Source organism: Salvelinus fontinalis, chromosome 22, assembly GCF_029448725.1.
Source record: "Salvelinus fontinalis isolate EN_2023a chromosome 22, ASM2944872v1, whole genome shotgun sequence".
In the NCBI taxonomy this organism is placed as follows: Eukaryota; Metazoa; Chordata; class Actinopteri; order Salmoniformes; family Salmonidae; genus Salvelinus; species Salvelinus fontinalis.
Window position 1 is genome coordinate 9805115 of NC_074686.1, and position 8770 is coordinate 9813884.

At 40.0% G+C, this 8770-nt stretch overlaps 1 pseudogene; it reads left to right on the plus strand.

Moving 5' to 3' along the window:
* Positions 1-4467: 4467 nt before the first annotated feature.
* Positions 4468-6504, plus strand: LOC129819466 (proteasome subunit beta type-8-like; annotated as a pseudogene).
* The last annotated feature ends 2266 nt before the right edge of the window (positions 6505-8770 follow it).

The window sequence follows — 8770 nt, forward strand, 5'->3', positions numbered from 1 at the left end:
TGTTTTACATTTCCTGTACACACCCATTGTTGTGAATGCTGTTGTCTAAGTGTTTTATCGGTGTGACAGACTTGTCTGCAGCCATTTTTGTGGTGAAGTGTAGCCTAAGCAATGTTTGCCGGTATTTTTATTGTGCATGAGCTTTTGTCTTACTTTTTAGTGTTGTCTGGTCCACTTGAGTGTGTACATGAGCACATTTGATTCTGGTACGGAATAATTGTTATTTTATCACACAGAGCACTAAGTCTTGGAAAGTCCCTGGAGGACCGTCCCTTGTTCTTTGCCAATGTTTTTGGCAGTTTGCCTGTCTGCACTACGGCTAAGCCACAACAAAATGTCAGTGCTCCAACACCCCCTACCGGAGAACAATAACACATAGACACAGACCTCAGGAGAGATACTGGCACCCATTTTAATGACCAGATCTGACTAGTGCACATCACCATGAAAAGGCGGCAGTCGACTGTCATACAAATATTGAGCGTTTCTTTTTGAGAATCCTTAACACTGATCAGGGAAAAAAACACTGCTACAATGTGTCTTGCAGGTGTTATGAAGTATTCACTTGGTCAGTGTCTTGTGAGTTTTCTGCTCACCTTTACTGTTTGTGCATCTGCAGCACTGGTGCAGACATACGTCATCTAGTCATCCAAATCATCAACTTAATCAAAGTAGTGATAAGAAGTACCGGAGTTTGTTTATTTTGGGGCTGCTATGATTTGAGCTCAGGACATTTGTGAGATAAGTGTCATGTGGCAACATTCATCAACTCAATTATTTTCTCAGTAGAAGTTTGCATTGTCAGTTAAACACATACAGGTTATTTTCCTGTCCCTTTAGGTTGGTGACATATCAACAACAATCCACCTACCCACTGCCAACGGATACCAACAAGAAGGAAGGGAGGGCGAGCACAAAGGGGGATATACCAGCGGCCATCTCATCTCAAGACCTGGCATCACAAAATGGCTGACAATAACTTGATCTGTCTGGGTGAAGCGCCAATTGTGTAACCACTCCATGCCGAATAAGTTGGCTTGCAATCACACCACGTTGCAAGTCCTTTCTGCCTTTGCTTTCACTTTCATTTCAGTATACTTTACCAAGCAAAACAAGCCAACGCCAAACCCTGGGTCTTGTGACTGCTATTGAGTCTTTGATACTCAATGCTGCTGTTAAACAAGGACGCTGGCTGACGTATTCTATTTTACTCAAATCTGTGCCACTCCATTTAGTACAGTATATGTTACTTTACGTTAGGTAACATTACATTGGCCTACCAATGTAGTAGCTTTCATACAATATAAAACAATTGTAGGACGTATAGTATCCTACGTCTGGCTTGCATTTGACCTGTTTAGTATGATATATTACGTTCAACAGCTTTAGTATTGTATGCTACGTTATGTTAGTGGTGAAGGTTAGGAGTTATGTTAAAAGGTTAGGGGAAGGGTTAGCGAACATGCTAAGTAGTTGCAAAGTAGCTAAAAAGTAGTAAGTAGTTGCAAAAGTTGACCGTGAGGAGATTTGAACAAGCAACCTTTGGGTTGTTCGACTTTCGCATGTCACCAACTTCATTTTGTTTTTGCCTTAAGTAACATACTGTCCATACCAAACGTAGCATATCATACTAATTTGAGTGTCCCAAATTTACATTTGCTATGTTATGTCTCGTCAATGTTATGTAACCTAAGGTAAAGTAACATATCATACAAAATGGAATGTTTTGCTCTGAGACCAAGTTGGGACACCTAATCTTGGTTGTAATAAACAATAGGTTGCATTAGATTACATGTCCAAAATTATTGTATGCCCCTCAAAAATGGGAAAATTATATTATTTTATACTAACACAATTGCTCAGAGAAATAGATTTTGTTTAACAACAAATATTATTTCCTTCTTAAAAAGATAGTGGTCAAAATTATTGCCGCCCCTATTTTCAATACCTTTCAATACCTCACCTTGCAAGGATAACAGCACTGAGCCTTTTTCAAAAATGTTTTATGGGAATGGAGAACACACTGGGAGGGATCTTAGACCATACCTCCGTACAGAATCTTTCCAGATCCTTGACCACCTTCGTCTGAGCTTATGAACTGCCCTCTTTAATTCAAACCGCAGGTTTTCAATGGGGTTGAAGTCCGGAGACTGAGACGGCCATTTTGTTAATGTTGATTTTGTTGTCAATTAAACATTTAAAGGGCCAGGCTATCTGCCCCTTCCAGACCCTGCTGGTGATTGCTCACAAGCTGAAGACCATTGAGAGGGCAGATCAGATCATTCTGATTGACCGGGGGACCGTCCAGGAGCAGGGCACTCACCAGGAGTTGATGGACAGGAAGGGGAGCTACTACAAACTAAGAGAGAGACTGTTCACGGAGGACGACATGCCACATTGACAAAACAATGCTACTGTTTTAACTGTAAATAGTGATGTCATTATCTCACTCTCACTCTGACCAATACTCACTACCTCCTAATATACTGTAAATCACATACACATCAGGACAGTGACATGTATAAAGCCAAATTGATGTAAATATTGAATGTAGTTCGAGATCGGCAAGTTGCCTATTGGTTAGAGAGTTGAGCCAGTTAGCTAAAGGTCTCTGGCTCAAATAACCGACCTAACAAGCTGAAAAAAATATGTCAATGTACCCCAATTACTACTGTAAGTCGCTCTGAATAAGAGTGTCTGCTAAATGTAAGATACTTTTACATCAGTGATGGAAACTTCTTTTTTTTTGGTATGAGTTGTTTTGATTTTAATGTATTGTATTGTACCGTATTCTTTCATTCCCTTCATTTTGAGTGGCCCACGCTTTCTATTGTTCTTCTGTGACCCCAGTTGACTGTAAAACCATTTATGGAGCAAAGGTCTATCATGTTACCTATCCAAGAGAAGGAACTATTGTAGTGATGCTGCAATTGTGTAACCACTCCCTGCCAAATCTGATGCGATGTATTGGCTATTGAGAGGCTTTGAAGGCACTCCCCAGTAAGAGCAGTCCTCCAACAAATGGAATTCTGCAGTATTTCAATGAAATGTTTCAAGGACAAAATGACTTAAGTAATGTATTTAAGTATGTTTGTTGTTGTAGTGGGAAAGTAACATTAGTAATCCCTGAAAATTATACTTTAAGGAAGCTGACTTTAAGCTTCTGGGGCTCGTAGAGTGTTTGTGAGAGTCTCGTCTTTCCATTGAGGGGTCATAATAGTTTGTTGTACCTGCAGCAGCCACATTTGCCAAAGTCTATTTCAGTAACCAAGGTAACTGAAAAGGGTTTCCAATGTATGATTCTATCATGATATAATATGATATAGTGGATCCCCCCTCCCAGGGAAGCAGTGCTCCACAGGAATGAATGAAATTCTACAATATTTCAATAAAATGTTTCAAGGACAAAATTACATGTATTTAAGTATTTTTGTTGTGGTAGGGACAGTAACATTAGTAATTCCTAAAAATGATACTTTTTATATATTTTTTATTTTATAATTTTTATGTTTAGCTCATATAATATCATTTAAAATTATGCATGAAGGCATCTGTAATAGAATGCATGTGGCAAAAATAAATGTGAACATTAATACATACATTTCTATAGATTAAAAAAATAAATGTTTACGATAGTGGGAGAATGCCAAGATGGAGGCACGGTGGCTTCAACACATCGCCCCCTATCAGTCATCTAGTGTATATATAAAATATTGATTTGCGCCCACAGAGGTACAATATCTCAGCACACTGCCCCCACCACATGATTTCAAATAATTTAAACTCAGATCTGGAATTAGGTCACTAATATGGGTGACGAGAATTGGAGGGAACTGGTACAATAACAAAATTGAGGACAATCACAAGGGATAGTCAACTGCTGTGTTGGCTACATGCAAGAATGGTTTGGCTTCAGAAGTTTCCGTAGTTGGCGGTTTCCTTACTTACTGGCTCATCAGAACCTGATCCTCCCTAGTTTGCCTAGTAACTGATTATGTATTGGCAGTCAAATCATAGTTGGGAACTCTCAAAATTACTGCAAGGAGTTAAGAGCATTGAGGTATAAAATCATGGTTACTGATACCCTTGGGATGTCCCTACCATAAACTCTAATCCTAACCTTAACCCCTAGCCTTACCCTAAACCTTAACCAGGACCCTTACCTAACCCTACCTTAACTCTTACCTTACCCGTTTTAAATGTCAACTTCAATGGGGTGACTTCAGAGTTGGAACATCTCAAGAATCCCACTTAGACATTTGCCAGAAAATAATGGTTATAAGGCACTAATAGATGGCCTTTGCTGCTGTCTAGTCAGTGGATGAAATTGGAGTTAGGCAAACAACCACATTATTGGCCAAATTTGGTTACTTTTTGTGACACAAATTCTAAAATAATCATAGAAACCCCATTTTATTTAACAGAAAACACATTTTATATCATAGAAAACACATTTCACATTTTGAAATGGTGAAGACGTACAGGGCTTTGTGGTCTGTGGAAAGTACAGGAAGCCACAGGTAAAGAGAGGAAAGGCGAGGCAGTACCGATGTGACTATTATCTTAGGTCACACACATTCCTCATGGCAGCTTTCAAAATAACTCATTGTTGACTTGAAGACTCACAGGGTGAGCTACACTCTTATTTAGATTGATGGGGCAGCGGTAGAGACTGTAGATCGTTTCAAATGCCTGTATATTCAGATCTCTGTGTAGGCCTATAGTTACTCTATGCATACCAAGGGACGAATGAGCTGAATATCCAACTCCTCCTGTAAATGTAATTTATCTTGATGCCATATTAGATGATGTATATATCTTTTGCATCCTATATTTTTCAATTCTCCCCCAACCCCCATTTTATTTAAGGATATACAAGCTGAGGAACTAAGAGAGGATCTCAGTATCTGCTGCTTCTAAGCTCCTTGCCAACATGGTGGTCTCCATGGGCACAATGATATGTGGCTGTGACAAGTAGGCAAGTTAAAGTTAGGCCCTTCAGGTTGCTTGGTTTGTGTATCTCACTGGTAGAATAGATTGTCTAGTCTAGTCTTTTATTAACAAGTGATCAATGATATAGTCAATCATTTGATCATGTCAATATTCAGTAGTATCATCAGTCAGATGGGTTTGTTTTGTATACGGTTTGACTATGAAGTTTTCTCTTTTAGTGGGTAATTAACAAACACTCATTAGTTGAAATTGTATTGTCAGCCTGCTACTAAAAGACATTCATGATTATTATTATTGTTATTATGATTACAGGGTCCTGGGCTGTATTACGTTGATGACAATGGTCTGAGACTGTGGAAACATGTTCTCGACTGGGTCTGGTAACACCTATGCCTATGGTGTGATGGACAGTGGCTCCCAATATGACTTGTCTGTTCCAGAAGCCTATGATTTGGCACAGAGGGACATATTTCATGCTACACACAGAGATGTTTACTCTGGGGGAACAGTCAACAGTACGTCTGAGCTTATTACCTGGTTTATAATGGTGTGTGTGTGTGTGTGTGTGTGTGTGTGTGTGTGTGTGTGTGTGTGTGTGTGTGTGTGTGTGTGTGTGTGTGTGTGTGTGTGTGTGTGTGTGTGTGTGTGTGTGTGTGTGTGTGTGTGTGTGTGTGTGTGTGTGTGTGTGTGGACGTGTTTAACTATTCTTGTGGGGACCAGAAGTCCCTACAAGAATAGTAAACAAAGTAAAAATTGACCAACTGGGGACATTTTGTTAGTCCCCACAAGGTCAAATGCTATTTCTAGGGGGTTTAGGGTTAAGGTTAGAATTAGTGTTAGGGTTAGAATTAAGTTAAATATTAAGGTTAGGAGCTAGGGTTAGTTGTAGGGTTAGGGTTAGGAGCTAGGGTTAGGTTTAGGGTTAGGATAAAGTTTAGGTTTTTGGGTTAGGGTTAGGGTTAGGGTTAGGGTTAGGGTTAAGGTTAAGGTTAGGGTTAGGGTTAGGGTAAGAGTACGGGTTAGGATTAGGGTTAGGTTTAGGGTTAGGGGTTAGGGAAAATAGGATTTTGAATGGGACTGAATTGCATGTCCCCACAAGGTTAGCTGTACAAGACTGTGTGTGTGTGTGTGTGTGTGTGTGTGTGTGTGTGTGTGTGTGTGTGTGTGTGTGTGTGTGTGTGTGTGTGTGTGTGTGTGTGTGTGTGTGTGTGTGTGTGTGTGTGTGTGTGTGTGTGCGCGCGTGCGTGGGTGTGTGTTTGACTTTGTCTTTATTCTTTGCAGTGTATCACATGAGAGAGACTGGTTGGATCAAATTTTCTCAAGAGGATGTTGGTGACCTGTACCACCACTTTTACAATGAGAAGAAGCAAATCTGGCCCATTAAACTATATTCACGGCAACATCAATACCATACACTACATCACAAACATAGTCAAATAAGTATGGAAAATAATAAGTATCATGGAGCCGTGACCTTCTCTCGGGCAACATTAAATGGCAGTCACTGTCTTCAATAAAATACTTTTTTTTGAGAACTGTCATAGTAATTTTTTTAACATTGTGGTTATGAGTATAAGACAATTATTTTCTTTCAAATATTGAAAAAAATTAAATCTTAAAAATTTTCTTTCAAATATAAGTTCACATTTAGAATTTATTTTCTCCTGCCACAGAACTTTCTAATGTGTTTTACAATAAACTCTTTGGATCTCACAGATATTTGGAGAAAAAACAGGGCTGACATGACATTTTTAACCCCAAGAGGTCTAATAACCTTTTCATACCACTGAGCTGAACCAAACCAAGCTGAGCCGAGCTGAACTGTGCTGGCCTAGTTACGCATCTGGTTACGCATCCACCATAGATGCTGGAACCATTCTGAAAAGGACAATGTGAAAAGAAAATATCTGAATAGTTCCCGATCATTCTGATCGTTCTGATTGTTCAGAATCAGAACGATTTGGAACTATTTCACGCTGGGTGAATTTTATTTTCAGAGAAAATGTACGTGTAGTGATGTCCTGCTATTTTGTTATTGTATTGTCATTTGAAATTTTACAATAAAAATAAAGAAACACAAAATAAATAAATACTATTTCATGCTGGGAAGATTTTTCCATGACAGAGGCAACCAGAGCCAAGTGTTTAGAGAGTTGGGTTAGCTTTAAAAAATATATATATTGTTCTTATTCTAAACATTCAGTGACATATCCTTATTTAAATATTACAACAAGGCTGGCATAGAATGGTGCAGTGTCATGTAAATGCATCATAATGTAGAAACTTCAACAATAGATACATACCATTCTATATCTATGGGCCCTAGTCTCTAAATACATGGCTCTTGAGGCAATCAAATCTCATTTACGGCACGCAAGAATTAGAGGCGGGTCCGGTCCACATTATATTATGGTCCGGGATTAATGTTTCTTATTTTACTACACAGAAAGTCCCTGGAGGCCCGTCCCTTGTTCTTTGTCTATGTTTTGGCAGTCTGCCTGGCTGCACCACTGCTAAAGCCACAAGACATCAGTACTCCACCTCCCCCTACCGGAGAACATTAACCTATCGATATAGACCTTAGGTGATACTGGCAACCATTTTATGACCAGATCTGCGACTAGTACACATCACCACGAAATGGCCGCGGTCGAGTCTCATACAAATATTGAGCATTTCCTTTTGAGAATCCTTAACACTGATCTGGAAAACACTTTGTGCATTTACCTTGCAGGTGTTTTGAAGTATTCTCTTGGTCAGTGTCTTGTGAGTTTTCTGCTCACCTTTACTGTTTGTGCATCTGCAACACTGGTGCAGACATACGTCATCTAGTCATCCAAATCATCAACTTAATCAATCAAAGTTTTGATAAGAAGTGCCTGAGTTTATATACAGTATCCTCTCCTCTCCTGCCCCTTTAGGTTGGTGACTCATTAACAACAATACACCTACCCACTGCCTACAAAGTGGGAGGGGAAATACCAGCAGCCATCTCATCTCAAGACCTTCTAGCATCACAAAATGGCCGACAATAACTTGATCTGTATCTGACATGGGTGAAGCTGCAATTGTGTGACCACTCCATGCCAAATCAGTTGGCTTGCAAGCACACCCAATGATGTACAGTGCATTCGGAAAGTATTCCGACCCCTTGACTTTTTCCACGTTTTGTTACGTTACAGCCTTATTCTAAAATTGATTAAGTTGTCGTCATCCCCCCCATCAATCTACACACACTACCCATAATGACAAAGCAAAAACAGGTTTTCAGAAATGTTTGCAAATGTATAAAAAACTGAAATATCACATTTACATAACTATTCAGACCCTTTACTCAGTACTTTGTTGAAGCACCTTTGGCAGCGATTACAGCCTAGAGTCTTCTTGGGTATGACGCTACAAGCTTGGCACACCTGTATTTGGGGAGTTTCTCCCATTTTTCTCTGCAGATCCTCTCAAGCTCTGTCAGGTTGGATGGGGAGCGTCGCTGCACAGCTATTTTCATTTCTCTCCAGAGATGTTTGATCAGGTTCAAGTCCGGGCTCTGGCTGGGCCACTCAAGGACATTCAGAGACTTGTTCCGAAGCCACTCCTGCGTTGTCTTGGCTGTGTGCTTAGGGTAGTTGTCCTGTTGGAAGGTGAACTTTCGCCCCAGTCTGAGGTCCTGAGCGCTCTGGAGCAGGTTTTCATCAGAGATCTCTCCGTTCTTTGCTCCGTTCATCTTTCCCTCAATCCTGACTGGTCTCCCTGCCTCTGAAAAACATCCACACAGCATGATACTGGCACCACAATGCTTCACTGTAGGTATTCAGACCTT